The sequence below is a fragment of the Triticum aestivum genome, chromosome 3A (assembly GCF_018294505.1).
Source record: "Triticum aestivum cultivar Chinese Spring chromosome 3A, IWGSC CS RefSeq v2.1, whole genome shotgun sequence".
In the NCBI taxonomy this organism is placed as follows: domain Eukaryota; kingdom Viridiplantae; phylum Streptophyta; class Magnoliopsida; order Poales; family Poaceae; genus Triticum; species Triticum aestivum.
The window spans coordinates 727,618,524-727,640,288 of record NC_057800.1 but is presented as its reverse complement, the minus strand read 5'-3'; the positions used below and the strand labels follow the sequence as shown (position 1 = coordinate 727,640,288).

The window sequence follows — 21,765 nt, the reverse complement described above, 5'->3', positions numbered from 1 at the left end:
CTTCGGGGCTCCATGATCATCTTGTCACCGGCATGACACCATGATCTCCATCATCATGATCTCCATATCGTGTCTTCATGAAGTTGTCACGCCAACGACTACTTCTACTTCTATGACTAACGCGTTTAGCAATAAAGTAAAGTAGTTTACATGGCGTTCTTTAATGACACGCAGGTCATACAATAAATAAAGACAACTCCTATGGCTCCTGCCGGTTGTCATACTCATCGACATGCAAGTCGTGAATCCTATTACAAGAACATGATCAATCTCATACATCACATATATCATTCATCACATCCTTTTGGCCATATCACATCACATAGCATACCCTGCAAAAACAAGTTAGACGTCCTCTAATTGTTGTTTGCATGTTTTACGTGGCTGCTATGGGTTTCTAGCAAGAACGTTTCTTACCTACGCAAAACCACAACGTGATATGCCAATTGCTATTTACCCTTCATAAGGACCCTTTTCATCGAATCCGTTCCGACTAAAGTGGGAGAGACTGGCACCCGCTAGCCACCTTATGCACCAAGTGCATGTCAATCGGTGGAACCTGTCTCACGTAAGAGTACGTGTAAGGTCGGTCCGGGCTGCTTCATCCCATAATACCGTCGAAACAAGATTGGACTAGTAACGGTAAGCATATTGAACAACATCAACGCCCACAACTACTTTGTGTTCTACTCGTGCAAAGAATCTACGCAATAGACCTAGCTCATGATGCCACTGTTGGGGAACGTAGCAGAAATTCAAAAATTTTCCTACGTAACACCAAGATCTATCTATGGAGAGACCAGCAACGAGTAGAAAGGGAGAGAGGAGAGTGCATCTACATACCCTTGTAGATCGCTAAGCGGAAGCGTTCAAGTGAACGGGGTTGATGGAGTCGTACTCGTCGTGATTCAGATCACCGATGATCAAGTGCCGAACGGACGGCACCTCCGCGTTCAACACACGTACAGCCCGGTGACGTCTCCCACGCCTTGATCCAGCAAGGAGGGAGGGAGAGGTTGAGGAAGACTCCATCCAACAGCAGCACAACGGCATGGTGGTGGTGGAGGAGCGTGGCAATCCAGCAGGGCTTCGCCAAGCACCATGGGAGAGGAGGAGTAGGGAGAGAGGTAGGGCTGTGCCAGAACTTCGTGTATAGCTCCCATGCGCCTCCCCACTATATATAGGGGTGGAGGGGCTGGTTTCTTGCCCTCCAAGTCCATTGGGGCGTTGGCCAAGGTGGGAGGAAAGAAATCTCATTATTTCCTTCCCCACCGATTATTATCCCCCCTTTTTAGGGATCTTGATCTTATCCTTTCGGGATATGATCTTATTCCTTCTAAGGGGGGATCTTGGTGCGCCTTGACCAGGGGTGTGGGGCCTTGCCCCCACTACCCACATCCATGTGGGTCCCCCCATGCAGGTGGGCCCCACTCCGGAACCTTCTAGAACCTTCCCGGTACAATACCGAAAAATTCCGAACATTTTCCGGTGGCCAAAATAGGACTTCCCATATATAAATCTTTACCTCCGGACCATTCCGGAACTCCTCGTGACGTCCGGGATCTCATCCGGGACTCCGAACAACATTCGGTAACCACATACAAACTTCCTTTATAACCCTAGCGTCATCGAACCTTAAGTGTGTAGACCCTACGGGTTCGGGAGACATGCAGACATGACCGAGACGTGCTCCGGTCAATAACCAACAGCGGGATCTGGATACCCATGATGGCTCCCACATGTTCCACGATGATCTCATCGGATGAACCACGATGTCAAGGACTTAATCAATCCCGTATTCAATTCCCTTTGTCTATCGGTATGTTACTTGCCCGAGATTCGATCGTCGGTATCCAATACCTTGTTCAATCTCGTTACCGGCAAGTCACTTTACTCGTTCCGTAACACATCATCCCGTGATCAACTCCTTGGTCACATTGCGCATATGATGATGTCCTACCGAGTGGGCCCAGAGATACCTCTCCGTTTACACGGAGTGACAAATCCCAGTCTCGATCCGCATAAAACAATAGATACTTTCGTAGATACCTGTAGTGCACCTTTATAGTCACCCAGTTACGTTGTGACATTTGATACACCCAAAGCACTCCTACGGTATCCAGGAGTTACACGCTCTCATGGTCAAAGGAAGAGATACTTGACATTGGCAAAGCTCTAGCAAACGAACTACACGATCTTTGTGCTAGGCTTAGGATTGGGTCTTGTCCATCACATCATTCTCCTAATGATGTGATCCCGTTATCAACGACATCCAATGTCCATAGCCAGGAAACCATGACTATCTGTTGATCACAACGAGCTAGTCAACTAGAGGCTCACTAGGGACATATTGTGGTCTATGTATTCACACGTGTATTACGATTTCCGGATAATACAGTTATAGCATGAATAAAAGACAATTATCATGAACAAGGAAATATAATAATAATACTTTTATTATTGCCTCTAGGGCATATTTCCAACACTTAACAACCAAAGCTGAAAGATGTATGAGTACTTATACAGGTTCAACCGTACAAAGCACGCCTCGAACAGTGCTACTTCGCCTACAGTTAACCAAGGGTGAGGCCGCCAATCCCCAGGACAAGGCCTAGGCGCCACCCCGCGCATCCACAACCTTCTGAAAGCGGCTTCATCTTGCAACATGGTCAATAAACAGGATATTCGCTTTAGAGCCATGGAAAAGCATGAACATAATCTTCTGTCGTATTCTCCAAGATGGACGGGCCTTCATTATTCGAGACCACCCACGAATAAGTATCTTTTCACCTCCAAGGGGAATTGAGTAGGTCGACATAAACATCATGTTGTGACCAAGCGCAAGTCTGACCCGACCATGGTCAGGCATCTGTATAGGAACAATAGAACTCAGGAGTTCCTGTTTCAAGAAGATCACAGCTGTAAAACTGTGTATAAGCAATAGTTTATGAACAACATATATAACAGAAAACAGCTCGTACCATAAGTTTCTCGACACAGTTGGACCTGTTTAACGAGTGCAGCAATGGCACACATATCCTACGTGGCCTTCCACCATTGAAGTGCCCCACAAGGACCTCAAGACGATCACTAAAGTGTAGGAACTTGTGGATGTCAATCCAGTCAACTTCAGTGCCATTAGTAATAGCCGAGTTATTACAGAGTAACAAACAAGCAGACTGCTTTACTCTGAAAAAACCTACATGTGCCACCAATTATAAGAAAATATTAGTTAGAAGTAGCATCTTCGTGCGAGATCCATTGCTACTTCTAAAGTTAAATTGTGATTAGTTAGACAAAATAGGTGGATTAAGAAGTAATCGAGGCAACAAGCAAGAACCAGATACAAAACTAACATGGATGAACAATTGGAACGACGTCGGGGTGGAAGATCGTAGTGAAGATGAGACCAGGTTCTGCTATTTCCATCAACATTCGTGCGCTAACTTTCAGTCTGTAACACTTGAGAAAGTTTATCCAAGTTCAGCCATAAAAAAAGCAGCGATCTTCTTGGTTCATGAACCCAACTCGGAACTTATATCCATGCCTTGTCTTCACTGTGACCATTAAACTAGTGTATTCAGTTATGGCAAGGCCGAGCACCTTGAGTACATGTGTTCTGGCAGAGCAAATAATACACAGTAGGAAAAATAATATGAGATGTCAGGACCCCGATTCCAAGTCACATCGATCTAGCCGGTAACACCTCATATCACTTTGCGGCCTCACGCACGATATTCCCACGGGTGTCGCCTTACCATGGCCCAGGACCGTTTGCGCCTTTTGGCTCACGTATATGATAGTGTCGCGAGCATCCATATGACAGAGAACTCGTGCCGACATGGTTAGTTGTGAACCCAAAGCGGTACTAACCTATGGGGACAGGCATACATGAATCACATCGAGCATGTCGGCCAACAGCGTGTGAATCCGGGCTGTAGCACTGGGCTAACAGGACTCCGGGAACCCGGGCTGTAGCAGGCTAGGCAGGACTCCGGATGTCACCGCGTGACATTTCCCCAAAGGGACAGACACAGGAACGAAGTGAAACACATGCCGGCCAGTCAAGTGTCCTTAGCAGTAGTGCTGGGCTAACAGGACTCCGGTGAACCAGGCTGTAGCGGACTACTGTGGCTCATGGAAGCACTAGACTACATTTCCCCATAAGAGAGGCTGCCAAGGATAAACAACTAGATTGCCGGATCCCACACATACCAAGCATTTCAATCATACACACAATATGCTCGAGATGTGTAAATACAACATGGCATCACAACATAACTCTACAACTCAAGTATTTATTCATTAGGCTCCGAGGAGCGAGATATTACAAACATGGGTCCCATGACCCAACAATCATAGCATACAAATCAAAGCACATGCGGAAGCTTAACATGTCTGAGTACGGACATCTACAAATGAAAAAGGCTAAGAAGCCTGACTATCTACCAGATCCTGCCGAGGGCACAAGATCGTAGCTGGGGTATCAAGCTAAACGTCGAAGTCTACACGGAACTACTAGCGAGACTGAAGTCTCTCTACAAAACATAAAATAGGCAAACGTGAGTACAAATGTACCCAGCAAGACTTACATCAGAACTATCTACATATGCATCGGTATCAATAAAGGGGCTGGTGGAGTTTAACTGCAGCAAGCCAACTTTGACTTAGTGGCTAACCTGAACTACGACAGCAAGCAACTCTTTTGAGGTGGCGCATACGAGTCCACATATTCACCATTCAATACACCACTATGGATCCGCTCCCGTCTCCCTACGAGAAGGCCATCCATAGCACTCGCACTTATCTTGCGAGTTTTAGAGTATCCACTTTCACTTGTCTATGAACTATTATAGGCAACCCAGAAGTCCTTTACCGCGGACACGGCTATTCGAATAGATGATGTTAACCCTGCAGGGGTGTACTTCTTCACACACGCTCTCACCACTTACCGCCATTTACACGACATGTACTCGACAACCTTCAAGCGGAAGCCCAACGAGGGTGTCGGCCATGGCCTACCTAAACACTCAAGTCTCTAGTCCAGGTTTATTGCCTATCCGGGTTCCATCCGCAGGGAGTCCGGCCGAGGTTTTCCCATACGGCCCCGGACGATGTGTACAGGGTTCCGAGACACCAAACGGGCGCCCGACATGCCCGGCCACAGTGTATCTACCGCATCATAGCCCACCCCTAGGGTCAGCGCTACGCATGGCCGCCAACACATATCCTATAAACACCAGAAACTAGTTACAACTCCTGGACAGAGGACAACGGTGATCAAGAAGTCGAAAGGGTCCATTGGTTTCGGGCCCAATGCGTGGTAGTAAATGTTTCATGGATCACAAACACAGAACTCAGTTCCTGAGGATGGCTTCAATGAGACAACCCACCATGTACTCCTACATGGCCTCTCACCGCTACCTTTACCAAATCGTATTCACACACTTAGCTCTCAACAGTAGGACATGTTTACACACCTCTGATTCATCCCCGATGAATCAGACCTGACTCAACTCTAAGCAGTAGCAGGCATGACAAACAAACATGAATGAGTAGGCACATCAGGTCTCAAACAACTCCTACTCATGCTAGTGGGTTTCATCTATTTACTGTGGCAATGACTGGTCATGCAGAGGAAAAGGGTTCAACTACCGCAACATGTAACAGTTGAATTGTTGTTGTCCTAATGCAGTAAAAGAGAGCAGGAGCGAGAGAGTTGGATTGTATCAGAATGAACAAGGGGGTTTTGCTTGCCTGGCACTTCTGAAGATAGTATAACTCTTCATCAGTGTCATCGAACTCATCGTCGGGAGCACGTCTATTGAGAGTGCACAAATACCGGCAACAGAGAAGGAAAACACAATCAATGCAATGCACAATATGATGTATGATCATGACATGTCAATATGTTGTGTTGGGCTAATGCATCTACAACCAGGGTGGTTTGAGCTCATTTGAATCAAAGATTCAAATGCAAACTCAAGTTATGGGTTTATAAAGTGCATTAACATGTTTTGAGCTAAACAACAATGTTAAGTTGCTTAAACATGCATGAAACCAGTACAGATGGATAGATTGGATTTTTTTGATCATTTTTCATATATAATTTGTTTGATTTGGAGTTATGGTTGAATTACTATGAATTTTTGAAGTTTGCAACATTTCCTGGAATTTCCTATATCTTATCTTATATTTACTAATTGGAGGCATCATACGAAGCTCCACGTTAATCCACATCATTAAAAGTGCGTTAGTCATTCTTAATCATCCGATCTATGTAATTGATCTATCTTGACCATTCAATTTCCGTTACACCTGTGACCAAAAAATAACCAATCTGGACGTAAACGTGACCCAACCTGCACATAGTTAACATCAGAAAAAAAATCAATATTTTCCTTAACAAAAACGTTATAAGAGTTGTGATCTCACAAGAAAAATAAACACCGTTATAAGAGACCATATCTCACAAGAAACAGGACCATCAGCACAGTTGTAAAAAAAAACAGCACTATGAGCACGTTTATACTAAAAAAAGGGGTCATCACCACGTTCCTCTCCATTCACGTATGATTCAATTTTTGGTGGAAAAAAAGGAAGCTCCACCCATAAAAACTCCATCGATAGATAAAAAAGAACAGGACAATGAACACGTTTCCTAAAAAAAGGCCATCACCACGTTCCTCTTCTTTCAGGTATAGATTCAATCTTCAGTGAAGAAAAAACAAAGGAAGTCTCCACCCATAAAAATTCCATCGGTAGACCATCAGCACAGTTGTCAAAATAAAAACAGTACCATGAGCACATTTTCTAAAAAAAAAAGGGTCATCACCACGTTCCTATCCTTTCACGTATGATTCAATCTTTGGTGGAAAAGAGGAAGCTCCACCCGTAAAAACTCCATCGATAGAGAGAAAAAAACAGGACCATGAGCACGTTTCCTAAAAAAAGGCCATCACCACGTTCCTCTCCTTTAAGGTATAGATTCAATCTTTGGTGAAAAAAAGGAAGCCTCCAGCCATAAAATCTCCATCGATAGATAAAAAAGGAGAATAATATCCCACCATCACGGATGGGAAGAAAAATCTTCCACGATTCGGTTATAGCACGTCGCAATGCCTCTACCCAACCTTGACTGCGGATATAATAAAAAGGAGAAAAAACATCAGCGTCGACTCCTGTACATGGCCGCGGCCGTCTCCTCCCCTTCAATATTCCTGCACCTACCAGTCGAGACTGACGGCGCCACGGCTTCTCTGATTGTTTTTTTTTTTTGCGGGGGCTTCTCTGATTGTTGAGTTGTATGCTGTCATGGATGACCTTCCGCTTTTCCGTTCTCCTGCGTGCTACCACCATGGGAAAATCAAGTTTGAATCCAGCATCTATTGCTTGATGGAAACGAACCTTCAGGTTTGGTCTGATTGCTTAATCGCGTGAATTACATGTATGGATGGAATAAGTGGATGCAATTTTTTATGGTCGGGTTCTGTAAAATTTGGTTACAGCTGTATGCATGAGCATGTTAACTGATTGTTTTCTTCACGTAAGTGCACTAAGAACGAGAAACCACACCATTGCAGACGAACAAAACGAATCTGTCTTGATTGCCTCCTCTCACTTTGCCTTTTGCCACCGATCGTATTGTGTATTACATTTAGTTAATTAATATGGCTATTACTAAGTCCGTTATCCGTTGCTAGATATGTTAAGTTTGAAGAAAGACAATAGCAGTATCAAAGACGCAGTTGATGATGGCACAACGAAGAAGACGGCGAAAGCACAGGACTTCAAATTCAGCCATAATGGTCCGCTTCACTACCACTACGAGTGAGGGGGAATGTTAGAAGTACAATTGTGCAGGGATAAGAGGATAAAGCTAGGATTATTTAAGCAAACTACATCTTGTCTTGTACTCCAAGTTTCACCCTATATTGTACTCTATATATACCCCTACGAGGGTCTGATCAATACAATACAATATTCATCCATCCTATAATTTCTACATCCATGTTTTCATCTATGTCAAAATAAATTTGGGGGAATCTATGCCAAAAGTTGAAGTGATGAGGATCATAACACTTCGATTGCATGTTTTTTTACAGAGATTTATTATCGCATATTTTGAACCACAGGAATGTCGCATCGAGTTGGAATTGGGACTGCAAATCAGAGTTGGAAATCAAGTTGTCCTCGCCGTTGGAGCAGCAGGAGGAGGAGGACAGCGGTAGGAGTGGACCGGGACGATGTGTGGCGCATGAGGGGCGGAGGAGGACATGGAGGCGTTGGTCGATAGGTCCCCCTTAGCCACCATAAAGCATTGGGGGCATAGTCACCTTGCTGCGAATCATGGTGGGTGGCATGGCATTGTGGATTTGGGGGGCAGCGTTTAGGGCTTGAAGGCTGATTGGGTTTTGGGGCCGATGACGGGGTATTTATAGGAGGGGAGGCTAGAGGGCCATGGAGTGGGCCATGAATGCTTGCTCGTTAGTTCTTAGAGGAGTATGTAAGGTGGGTATGTAGGGTTTAAGCATAAAGACAGGTCATAAGAGGCTGGCGGGCGAACACCGGGCAGTGAGTGGTTGTACCGAGATCGAGATGGAACCTTTTTATATGTCAAATTAAGGAAGAGAAAAGCTAGTCTCCCTAGACAGAAGTGGCGACCCAGCTAAGCCAAAGGATAGCCAGAGATGAGAGATGTACAGGAGCGCATCATGGAAAGCAGAAAATTAATGGATGCCAGACTAGAGAGATCGGCAACCACGTCTTGATATCACCAATAAGTACCCGTGCTTTAAAAAGAAGCGTATAATTTGAGATACACGCAATGCAAACGTGGCTGAAGCTGAGCGCTTGTTACACTAAGAGTATATATAAGGTCGCACTCCATCGGTGAACTGCATGCATGCGCGCGAATGATTTTTAAAATAACTATTTGCCATATTTGCTAATTGCAGTCGATTGATTTTCAATCGGCACCCAATCAAATTTTGGACCATACAATCGCATGTTTGCAAAGTTCCTACATGATTAGAGTTGAAGAGGTAGGTTTAGGGTTTTGCGTGGGGTGGCTAACATCCAGCCTCACGTCTTAATATATAGATGATCAGAATGCAATTATATACGTATACAAATATGTGTACATTTATAATATGCTAGACCCTATTTTACATGTCCCCTCAATCTGAACTATATACAAAGATTCAGATTGGTTCTAAAGCGGTCTAGCATCTGTCGAGTAGAGGGTTTAGTAAATACATCCGCTCTGGTCATCAGTTCAGATGAACCTGACTTCCAGTTTACCAACAGCTACTCGTTCTCTCACAAAATGGAAATCAATCTCAATGTGTTTGGTCCGAGCATAAACACTGGATTCGCCGTCAGGTAAGTTGCCCCTAAGTTATCACACCATAATATGAGTGTGCGCTGCCGTTTGACTCCATGTTCTGTGAGAACTGTGTCTATCCAAATGGCTTTGGCTGCGCCATTGGCCAATGCCTTATACTCTGCCTCGGTGCTAGACCTCGAGACTGTAGGCTGCTTCTTGGAACTCCAAGATATAAGATTGGGTCCAACAAATACAACAAAGTCATCAGTGGAACGCCTGTCGTCAACACAACCTGCCCAGTCTGCATCAGTGAATATACCGACTCCAGTAAATCTGGACTTACGAATCCGTAGTCCCGTGTCTAGCGTACCTTTGACATACCTCACAATACGCTTAACTGCTTCCCAATGAACCTCCATAGGCTGAGACAGGAACTGGCACACTTTGTTCAAGGCAAAGGAGATGTCTGGACGTGTCCGATACTGAAGTGCTCCAACTACACTGCGATACCTGAAAGAATCATCGGTACTCAGCAATGCACCACTATGACGCGAGAGGCTCTCGCATGTGGCAAGAGGAGTGGAAGTGGACTTACAGTTCTCCATGTTGATGCGATGAAGGAGATCAAGTGCATACTTCTTCTGCGTCAATGTCATGCCCCCTGAATGAAAGGACGCTTCCAGTCCAAGAAATTACTCCAGTCGGCCCAAGTCTTTGATGGGAAAACTGAAAGACAAGGACTGCACAAGGCGATCCACCACAGTAGGTGTAGAACCAGCAATCACAATATCATCAACATACACCAGCATGTATATCTAGATAGCACCATGTGAAAAGAAGAAGAAGGACGCATCTGCCTTGGAGGGAACAAAACCAAGCTGTAAGAGACGCTGACACAGCCAAGCATACCAGGCACGCGGCGAATGTTTGAGCCCATAGATAGACCCCTGGAGTTTGCAGACATGAGAGGGATAACGAGCATCCTCAAAACTAGGGGGCTGCTGCATGTAGACATCTTCGGCCAAAAAACCATGGAGAAAAGCATTACTCACATCAATCTGTCGAAGACTCCACCCGCGGGAGACAGCAAGAGAGAGGACCAGACGAACCGTGGCAGGCTTCACCACGGGGCTGAAAGTATCTCCATAGTCGATCCCTTGCTGTTGAGTAAAACCACGAGCAACAAGGCGAGCTTTGTGCTTGTCAACAGAACCATCCGGTCGAAGCTTGGTCTAAAAGATCCACTTGCAGCCCACAACATTAACACCAGGAGGCCGAGGCACCAACACCCATATGTGCATATGACAAAGGGCAGCAAATTCCTCAGACATGGCGGCATGCCAAGCCGGTTCACCAAGAGCATCATGATGAGAAGTGGGTGCGGCGAAGAATGCACGCCGATGAGTGTTGTACCGCACCATGCCATTTGTGTAGGTCTTGGGCTTACGCGTATGATCGCGGTGACGGGTGACCATAGTGTGCCCGGGAGCCACATCATCGGTAGATGGTGGCGGCGAGGACAGAGACCCGACCAGTAGTGTCGCAGCTGAACGATCTTCGGCAGTAGGCGACACGGGCCGAGGAGACGCGTCGGGCTGGGCCGGACCAGGCAACGACAGAGAGCCGGGCAGAGACGGCACTCCAGGGGACACGGCTAGCGACCCGGCGACGACGGGCGAGGTGGGTCGGGCTGACCCAGGCGAGGCGGGAGAGGCAGCGGGCGACCTAGTCGAGCCCGCGGTCGCGCCAGCGGTTGAGGCAGACTGGGTCGCGGACGCGCTAGCGGGCGAGGCCGACGAGGCCGCCTCGGGAGACATGACATGCACATCGGGGCCATGCACATCGATCATGGCGGATGCAGTGTGGCGACGGGTTCCTTGGAAGAAATTAGAGCAGCATCTGCAGAAAACAAGTCAGGTGACAAATATGATAGGTCGTATTTCCGCACATGGACATCCAAAACCGGTTCATTAGATGGAAAAGTGAGGGCGTTCTCAATAGAAGAAATGTCAACCGAGACACCTGGGCTGGAGTAAGAGAAAACTAACTCGTCGAAAACAACATCACGAGAGATATAGATCCTACCCGAGGTGCGATCAAGACACTCATAGCCCTTATTGAGAGGGCTATAGCCAAGGAAAACACACATCTTGGAACGAAACTCCAGCTTGTGAGCATTATACTTGCGGAGACTAGGCCAGCAAGCACACCCAAAAATCCTAAGAGAGGAATAATTGGGCTGGACATGAAACAGGCGGAACAGGGGCGTGTCCTTGTTGAGAACCGGAGTGGGCATACGGTTGAGGAGATAACATGTCGTAAGAAAGGCCTCATCCCAAAACCGAAGTGGGAGAGATGAATGCGCCAGTAAGGTGAGGCCGGTCTCGACCAAATGACGGTGTTTGCACTCGGCAATACCGTTCTGCTGAGATGTATGTGGACATGACACATGGTGAGAGATGCCCATGCATTGAAAATAGCGATGGAGCTTGTGGTATTCACCACCCCAGTCGGACTGAACGACCTTGATTATGCAATCCAAAAGGCGTTCGACATGAGCCTGAAAGTTATAGAAGGCTTGCTCAACATCAGACTTGTGTTTAAGCAAATAAATCCATGTGAAGTGTGTGTAGTCATCAACAAAGCTAACATAATACTTGTACCCCCTCCCCCCGAAGACACGATAGCGGGACCCCAAACATCTGAATGAATTAATTCAAGAGGTACAGTAGCGACATGGTAAGATGTAGAATACGGTAGTTGATGACTCTTAGCAAGCTGACATGCATCACACACTAATGGTGAAGTATTTGAAGTAGAACATGGAAGGTCATGGCTCCAAACAATGGAGGTGACCACAATATTGGTAGGGTGACCTAGACATTGATGCCATTGCGAGGACGAAACTCAGACACTGGATAAAGCATGGCGAGATGACGAGGACGATGCACGAGCAAAGGGAATCGGATAGACCCCTCCCCGACTGCTATCTTGAAGAATGATGCGCCTGGTTGCTTTGTCCTTAACAAAGAAAAAACGATGGTGAAACACAACAAACACGTCATTATCACAAACAAGGCGATAGACAGAAAGAAGATGATCTTTGATGTGTGGAACATGCAGGATGTTGCGCAGTTTGAGAGATGAACCGGGTAAACGAGAATGACCAATGTGTGAAATAGACAAACCTGCACCATTGTCCACTTGAACCTGGTCCTTGCCATCATAGCGCTCATGAACCTGGAGACGTTCAAGATCACATGTCAGGTGATCCGTAGCCCTGGTGTCCAGTACCCAAGGATAGTCGATGGTGTTGGTGGAGGCCGAGTTGGCGGAGCGAGTGTTGTTGTCTTGGTCATAGCGCTTGTGATAATCATCGGCCTCATGTCCACAGTTTTTGCAAATTTGGCACCGGGGGCGCCAGGGATTGTTGCGACGACCACCGCCGCCATTGTTGCCGCCGTTACCCCCGCCACCTTGCCGACCATTGCCGGCGTAGGAGGGGTTGCGATCACGGCCACCGTTGCCGCCTTGGCGGCCATGCCCGGGTTGGCCGTTGCCATCGGCCGAGCGAGCCCCACCCTGTGAGGGGTAGGGCTTCGAGTAGGGAGCACGTCCGCCCTGACCGTAGGGGCCGGAGCGAGTCACGGCGTTGGCCAAGGGAGTCCACCCTTCCGACGCACTCTACTGAGCCTACAATGCTTCGAATGACAAGATGAGCGAGTAGAAGCTGGAGTAGGGCATAGGTGCGTTACTCACACCGAGGGAGGCGGCGATGGGGTTGTAGGCGGAGCCGAGTCCTGGGAGGATGTGATTAATGAGCTCATCATCACGAATTGGAGAGCCGGTGGCAGCCATGTTGTCAGCGAGGGCCTTCATCTTGTGCATGTACTCAGCCGTGGACATCTCCTCCTTCCTCGGCATATGAAGTTGACGCCGGATGTGACGGACGTTGGCGCGACTCTGTGCGCCGTACATTGCACCGACGGCCGTCCATACCGCCTGCGCCATCTCATAGCTGATGAGCTGACAGGTGATGTCCTCCTCCATGGAGGTGAGAAGGAGGCCCTTGACCTTCTGATCCTGAGTCCACCAATGGTGGTACGCCGGGTTAGCGGCGGTCATCGCGGCATCACCAGTCCCGACGGTGATGGTCTTGTCGGGTGGCGCCGTGGTGCCTTCTAGGTAGCCATGGAGGTTGGCGCCGGTTAAGACGGTGCCGGCGATGCCTCCCCACAGCCTGAAGTTGTGGCGGCCAAGGCGGACGGAGATCGCCGGAACGGCGAGGGCGGCGGGAACGGTGGCAACCGCGGGCGAGGTGATGGTGCCGACACTGTTGGAGAGCGAAAGGGCGGTGGACGACATCGCAGCGGCGTGCGGCGGCGGAGGAGGAAACTTGCGGCGGCAGCGCGGAAGGGTGCCGCGCGGCGGCGGCGGCGGATGGATCGGGCGGCGGCGTAGGGTTCGCGCGGCGGCCCGGTGGCTATCTAATACCAAGTTGAAGAGGTAGGTTTAGGGTTTTGCGTGGGGTGGCTAACATCCAGTCTCACGTCTCAATATATAGATGATCAGAATACAATTACATACATATACAAATACGTGTACATGTACAATATGCCGCCGGCTTCGCCTCACGAACCCTACGCCGCCGCCCGATCCATCCGCCACGTGTATACGTAAAATAGGGTCTCGCATATTGTACATGTACACGTATTTGTATACATACGTAATTGTATTCTGATCATCTATATATTAAGACGTGAGGATGGATGTTAGTCACCCCCTGCAAAACCCTAAACCTACCTCTTCAACTATCAGTCCTTTGGTCAGGTCCTTTTTGCCTCATTGGGTCTACCCCCACCCGTTTTCTCTTTCCTCTTTTGACTTGTTTCCTCTGTATGTTGTGTGTTGCCCGTCGTATATGAATACTCTCTCAAGTCCTTGATCATGGGAGGCTGGCATTACCGGCTCCATCCCTGCAGTTAAGGATGACTACTTATTATATACAAATATCGGTGTTAATTATGCCAATATTCACCTTTTGTAGACACTACTCAAAGCCTTAAACACCTTCACAAACTTTGTCACCATGTGATCATAATCATCACAAATAGTTAGGGGGGGTTCAGCCTATTTCACCCCTGATTGTCCAGAAACTCTAGGTCCCCCAAAAATTTCATGTGTTCCTCTGGTTGCTTTCCCATAACAAACTTATGACTAGAGAACTCTTGAGGAGAAACATATAATAAAACCCCACGAATGTGTTTTCTGCCCTGATGAGGAATCTATTTCCCATCTGTTTTTCTCCTATGTTGGAGCTAAAAATCTTTGGGCATTCATTGGTGAATATTTTAAGATTCCTGTGGGCCATGATTATGAATCGGTAGCCAGATTCTGGAGCTCTAATAACAAAAATTCAGTGTTGAATATCATAATTTCTGCTGTCCTGCGGTGTTTGTGGAAATATAGGAACTTTATCATTTTTAACAACACCATATGGATTCCAATTATTCAGGTGTGGAGGCTGATACTAAAAGACCATCAGGTTTTGGCCAGCTTTGACGCCGGAGGACAAAACACACCTGATGAACTTTGTGGATTCCCTCACAGAGTTCATTCGGAGATCTCTGCTTATCCTAGGTGGCTGATGAAGCCATAACTACTTCTCGCAAAGGACTTGTGGAGCAAGATCAAAATCTCTGAGCCGCTGGGATCGGGGGCCTTCTACTCGCAAATCGAGAAGAGGGACTTGGGTGTCAAGACTTCAACGAGCCCACTATCTACGCTGAATGGATGTTGGTCACCGGAGGCGGGTGGCCCCCGTCGAAGACCAGGCACGCTGTGCCTGAGATCTGTGATGTTGCAGTAGATTAGCAGTTGCGTTGTTGCTGTTATGTTTATCTTTTGATCTGTCTTTGGTCTTGTTATCTTAACTATATGATTGTTGAGATTGCTCACTAGGAGCTGGTGTGCGAATCTTGGTTTCGTTTGATAATGGAGCAGGTGCTGCTCCATCCATGCATAACAATGGCAGAAAAACTATAGAGGAAGAAAGCAAGCATAAAATATATAGCTGAACTGTTTAATTTCTAGGCGGTGGTCACTCATTTTCTGAGATAGAATAATTAACTAGCTACGAGAGACAGCAAATACCCCCGTGTCGTCCTCACGTAGACAGCAAATACCCCCGCGTCGTCCCTAGGGCGGCTCGGGGGAACCCTAGGAATGCCGCCGCCGCCCCCCTCTACATCACGCCCCCCCCCCCCCCCTCCCGCCGCCGCCGGATGAGTCCGTCGGGCGAAGCCCGCGTCGGAGGACGGTGGCGGCGGGGATCTCCGCTCGCTCGGCGGCCTAGGTCGCCGGCGTGAGCCCGTGGTTGTGGGAGTCTTGTCTTCGGCGTCTCGGCCGGCGTGGCGGCTCAAGATGGCAACGGGGCCCCGAAACCCGCGTCCCCGCGGGTTTTTACCCTATTAGGGGACGGGGATGGGCGTCTTTTCATCCCCGCGGGGCTGTTGTTGGGCACATTATACAACCCGACACGTTTCGTGGGTTTGCACCCGTTTCGGTAGTCCCCGAACCCAAAATCCGGCAAACCCGGCAAAATACATTTTTTACCAACCAGTGCTCCTGCGCGGCCCAACCCAAAACTACCGAGCCCCCCACCCCCTAGTGTCGAAGGCCAAACAGCCAGTATCGCTAGCTCCTTTCCCCCTCGCTCGAGCCCTCATCTCTCTCTCCCACATAATACCTAACCCTAAACCTAGGACCCCAGGCGCCGCCTGGCTCGATCCCATCTCGCAAGATCCGCCGACCACGATCTGCACCGGCGAGCCTCCTCCCTCCACGTCTTCTCCCCTGCCGCCGGTCTGATCTGGAGAAAGGGCGTAGCCACCGGTGACGAACTCAATGGTGGCCTCTTCATGTCCCAAGTCGGGTTGTTTTTTGTTGAAATTTGCTTTAGTTGTGCTGCTGAAATGTGTTTTTTTTGCTGTTGAAATGTTATTCTTTGTTGCCACTATGTTTGTTTAAATATTTTGATTTTCTCGTGGGTTCCCAACGGGTTCCCCGAAACCCGATGGGTTTAGGGGACGGGCGGAAAACTAGCCCCGCGCACGGTGATGGGGACGGGGACGGGTTTGCGATTTTCTCGTGGGGATGGGTTTGGGAAGGCAAAGCCCGATGGGTTTCGTCCCCGTTGCCATCTGGAGTGGCGGCTGCTCGGCGCGGCGTCCTCGACCTTTCGCAGGTGATGGGCTGCCGGCTGCTCGTGGCTGCCTCGATGCGACGGCGTCCCGAGGTTTCAGATCTGGCCGTGGCGGGCTCGGCCGATCTGGCCCGTTGGCTTCGGCCGGCGGTGAGGTTGGTGGTCGTGCATGGTGATGGCGCCGCCGCCGCGCATGAGGTGCTTGGGCCAGTGGGTTCGCATGCTGGCGGCGCTGGGTTCCCCCATCCTTGTCCGGCAGCGTGAGGGTGTGGAGGTAGGGTTGCTCCAGGCGAAAGCCGATGGCGCGGTGTCTGCGGATGTCGCTCTCCTCCTGGGGGCCGTTGTGGAGTTCTCCGACCTCCTCCGCTCTCGGGTCACTTTCTTCGGGTGAAAGCCCAGGACCTGCGGTGCAGGACTAGATGATGGCATGACATCGCTTCCCCTCCTGAGGGCGTCGTCTTGAAGATCGTGATTCCCTGCGTGCTTTCCCAGAGCTGGACTTGCACGACATCACGGCAGGTGACCGGCGATGCGCTCAGAGGTGGAGCGGTGTTTCCTCCTCCGCATCGAAGACGCCGGATCTCGGCGGCGTGGCGCAGCGAGACTCGGCGCCCGATGCGTGTAGATGGACTCGCGCAGGAGGAGGTGGCTGTCTAGCGTCATGGTGGCGTCGATGGCAGAGTGGCCTAACGAGGTAGAAGCCTCAATATCTGCTCTGAAGACGGACCTGTGGAAGATGGCGGCAACGGCACATATGAGTGCGTCAGACCGGTTTGTGCCCCAGACCTGGTATGTGGCTCGGCTGGGGGTTCCGGCTTTTGATGGTAGGTTTAGGTGAGTGGTCTGGGTATTTGGCCCAGCTAGCATCCCTTCATCATATGAATAGGAATAGTGGCATATGTTGTCAAGGTGACGGATTCAGGCATATTGTTGTAATACTTTGTAAGGTTAACGAGAATAATCAATAAAGTGACTGTATGCATCTCCCAGATGCAGAGGCCGGGGGTCATCCTCCTTTTAAAAAAAATAACTAGCTACGAGCCTCAACGGTAATATTACTAGGACTATGGGCTAGAAGGGTCAAGGACATGGCCGGCAAAGACCACAGCCCCGGACACGTCCTCCACTATATAAAACGCAAACGGGTGGTCAGCGACGAACTCCCTCTGAATCGTCTTCCCCGAATACTTCCTGACGCCAACGACAGCGGTGCAGGCCGCCGCTTTGGTGCCTTCCTCGTTCACCTCGAGGACCGCCTTGTGGAACACCTCGTCCAAACGCACGACGCAGACACTCTTTTTCACCAGGCCGGACAGATCAGCTTCCTCCTCGCTGAACGCCTGCCGGACTCCCATACTCTCGAGCAGTTGGGCGAGGCGGCAAAAGAAGGAGAGCTTGAACTTGGGCAGCAGGAGCTTACTCACGCTCCTCGGGTACTTGGGCACGTGGTCGAGCAGGGAGCCGCCGGCCGCATCGAGAGCATCGACCATGGCGTGCAGCCCGTCACGCTCGTGGGGGAGGAACACGCACATCGCGTACCGTGCTGCGGCGACGCCGGTCTTGTAGGGGAGTTTGAGGACGTCAAAGTCTTTGTGGTAGGAGACGAAGATCTCGAGTTTTCCCGGGGCAAAGGTCATGAAGGGGACATTGATGGCCGCCGCCCGCCCAGCCGGTGGAACTTGCGGTTCACGGTGAGGTTCTTGGGGAAACGGCTCTTCCACACGCCCTTGAAGTAGATGGCGTTTGTGAGCACGAACCTCGAATTGTCGGACAATGACCCCTCCGGCAGGATCTCCGAGATGAGATTGTTCGTTGCCGCCGCTGCCCATTCATTAATCTCCTCCCTGATCTTCTCTATATCACCCTGCATGCATGCAGGAATTTATTATATACAATTGTAATGTCGATCCAGCAAGCACCGGTGCCACAAAATGAAGACGCTGACCTTAGGGCATCTCCAGCCGTTGGCCCCTTAGGGCGTCTAAAAGCGCCGCCTGAGAGTGAGCCGGCGTAAAAAATGGCCCTGGGGCGAGTTGGTCCCTAGCCGTCGGCCCCAGGGCCGCCCCCAGGCGCGTATTAAAAAACAAAAAAAAGAACGTTTGGCGAAGTTAGATAAAAACTAGTTAAATTTCGGCCAAACATGACAAATTTTGGCAAAATTCTTCCAAATATTACATTAACCTAATCTAAAAAAAAGAAAGGGGCTGAAGTCGTCGCCGCCATCGTCGCCGTCGGCCTTCTCCTCCTTGACGCGGGTGCTCCTGCTGGACCCCTGCCCAGCGTCGCCATGGCGAACAGGCGGCGGCGCGTCGTCGTCGTCGTCGCTGTCGCATAAGACGACGACCCCGCCTTCCTCGCGGCCGCGTCGGCGCTCCTCGAAGCGGCGTAGGGCGGCGCGCTGGCCCTCCTTCTCCTTCTCCCGGCGCGCCTTCTCCATCGCAATGTAGTCCTGGCGCGCCCATTCGAGGGCCGCGTCGTCCTCGTCGAACTCCGCCTTCACCGGCGCCAGCCCCGGCTCCGTCTTCACCGGCGCCAGCCCCGGCTCCGTCTTCACCGGCGCCAGCCCCGGCTCCGTCTTTGGCTTGACGAAGCGCGGAGGAGTCGACGAGGAGGAGGCGCGCCGCCCGCCATCGTTGATGACGATGCCGGCGCTGCGAGTGCGCCGGCCGAGCGGCGTCTCCGCCGCGGGCTCGGCCTTGACGCCGAGCAGCGCCGGAGAGCCGGAGGAGTGTGAAGAAGAGCATGATGAGGAGGAAGAAGAGGAGGCGCCGAACCTCCTTGGCGCCCATGGCCCGACGCGTCGGTGCTGCGCCGGGGCGGCCACCCTCGCCGGGGGGTGCGCCAATGGCGGGTCGTTGCCGCCCTCGAGGTGCGTGAGCACGCCCTCGAGTGTGCGGCCGGGGACGCCCCACCAGAGGTGGCGCCCCTCGCTGTTCTGCCAGCCGCCGACCACCGGCGCGCCGTTGGTGGACGCCAAGCGCTGCTGCTGGCGGCGCTCGAAATACACCGCCCAGGCCGCGTGGTTGTCGGCGGCGTACTGGGGGAGGGAGAGCTGGGCATCGGTGAGGGACGCGCGCACGATCTCGACCTCCTCGGCGAAATACTTCGGCTTCGCCATGGCGTCGGGCAACGGGGGAATGGGCACTCCCCCGGCGCTGAGTCTCCACCCTGTTGGCCCGACACGCATGTCCGGCGGCGCCGGGATGTTCGCCTGGAACAGGAGCCAAGACTCCTGTTCGCGGAGCGAACGGCGGCCGAAGCCGTTGGCCGCGCCTTCTCTCCGGAGAAGCGTTCCGCCATGGCGACGATGGGGCTCGGCGGGCTCAGGAGAGGTAGAGGGAGGGGCTGGACGGCGGCGCTCGGGAGAGGCAGGGAGAGGGAGGGGCTGGACGGCGGCGAGGGGCGGGGCTGGTGTGGGCACAGGCGAGTGGAGGCCGCCGGCTTTTATAGCCGGGCCGCGCCCGTGTGTACGCGTGCGAGGGAGGGGAGGTGTCGGCACGCCGTCCCGTGAACGCGCCGTCCGTGAGGAATCAATGGCAAGGCTGACCGGCGGCAGCCTTGCCATTGATTTCCCGCGGGAATCAAGGCCGTTGGGGGAAGACGAGGCGCCGAGTCGCTGACGCGGCTGGCCCGCATCTTTTTCGCGCCAAAACAGCTCGCCCCGGCGCCCCCGGGCGCCCCCCAGCTTGCCGGGTTCTGCCTGGGTCCGCCGGCGCTGTTTTCGGCCCAAGCCGGCGAAAAACGGGCTCCTGGGGACGCGACTGGGCCTTTTTTTGACGCCGGCGCGAAAAAATCGCTTGGGAAGGCCTTCCTAGGGCGCGGCTGGAGATGTCCTTAGCGAAGTCGACCGCGTGTATCTCGGCCTTGTAGGACTCGGCGGCGGCGTGCACGTAGGCTCGCGTCGCGTGAGTTTCATCTTCTTCTGGTGGAAGACACCGTAGGCGTAGGTGACGAGGGGCCCACCGGAGCCGGAGGTGTCGGAGGCGAGGCCGCGCACGAACCCGGCAACCTCGTCGGGGGACGAGGCGCCGAGCAGGGCGAGGAGCTCGTTCAGGGTTTTGCCTCGTGCTCCTGCCACCAGCAGGCCGAGCATGGTGTAGATGGATAGCGGCGAGAACGCGACGTTACCGTCGCCGGCGGCGAGCTTTTTTGCCAGGCCGTGCGCGAACGCCGTCAGGACGCCGGAGCCCACGGCAGGCGATGACGACGACGCGCGTGCCTTCTGGCTTGGCCTCGTCTGATCCTCCATTGTCGTCTGTCTGACACAATTGACGCTCGTGTGCGCCCGTAAGGGAAGGTGAATTAAAACGACGGGGCAAGGGTATATTACATGGTATTATTAGTCAAGATGCTAAACCCTAATAAAAATAGGTTTGGGCAGCGGACACCTTCCGATTATTGTAATTGTCAAACGAAGGGATAGGTTCCATCCGTTGGATCTCATCAAGTTAGGGAAAAAAATGATATAAAGGGTGTTTTTTTTATTGATTCATAATGTAGTAGAGGTATACAATCATAATGAATACACAACCGGCTTCTACATAATTAAGATGCACACAACCAACACAACACCCAAAGAAAATGATCACGCCGACATGACGCTATGCCTAAATAGAGAGAGAGAAAAAGAAAAAATAAGTAATGAAAACAACAATTGACAAAATATAATAGTGACCATCAGCACCAACCGTCTCTAGAAAACACAAAGACTATGAGAAAGGTTTTTCAAAAGCGGCGCCTTCAGAAAAGGAATGACGTACATGTGTCGCCATCCCAGATCCAACCACCAAAGGTCATATCATGGTTTTCACCTTGAATATCAATTCTGAGCAAAATCCGAGCAATGGCATCATCAAGGTAACGACGCAAGCAATGCCGCCATTGTCAGGTATAACCAATTAGGGTTTGACCAGAGTTTTCACCCTGGAGCTCAAGACTGTACTCGAGAAGTATCACCTAGTCGAAGTCAAATAATATTGTCTCCTCCACTTGCCTTGGTCCCAATAATTGCATATATGCGCACGGTCCTTATGGCGAGCAATGACCACGTTCGTACAGGTAGGACGGCGAGACTCGACAAGAGCCACTCATTACCATCCAAAGAAAACTTGACAAGGAGAAAGGACATCGACACTGCCAAATCCTGAGTTCTGGACACTTCGGAGGCCTGTATCATCCTCACAAATGGCAGTCGGTGCTGATCTGCATGAGACGACAGCACCACTCGTCGCGA

General features: G+C 50.8%; 1 pseudogene; it reads right to left on the bottom strand.

The window, feature by feature from the left end:
• Nucleotides 1–17,596: 17,596 nt before the first annotated feature.
• Nucleotides 17,597–20,781, bottom strand: LOC123057286 (serpin-Z2A-like; annotated as a pseudogene).
• Nucleotides 20,782–21,765: the final 984 nt, after the last annotated feature.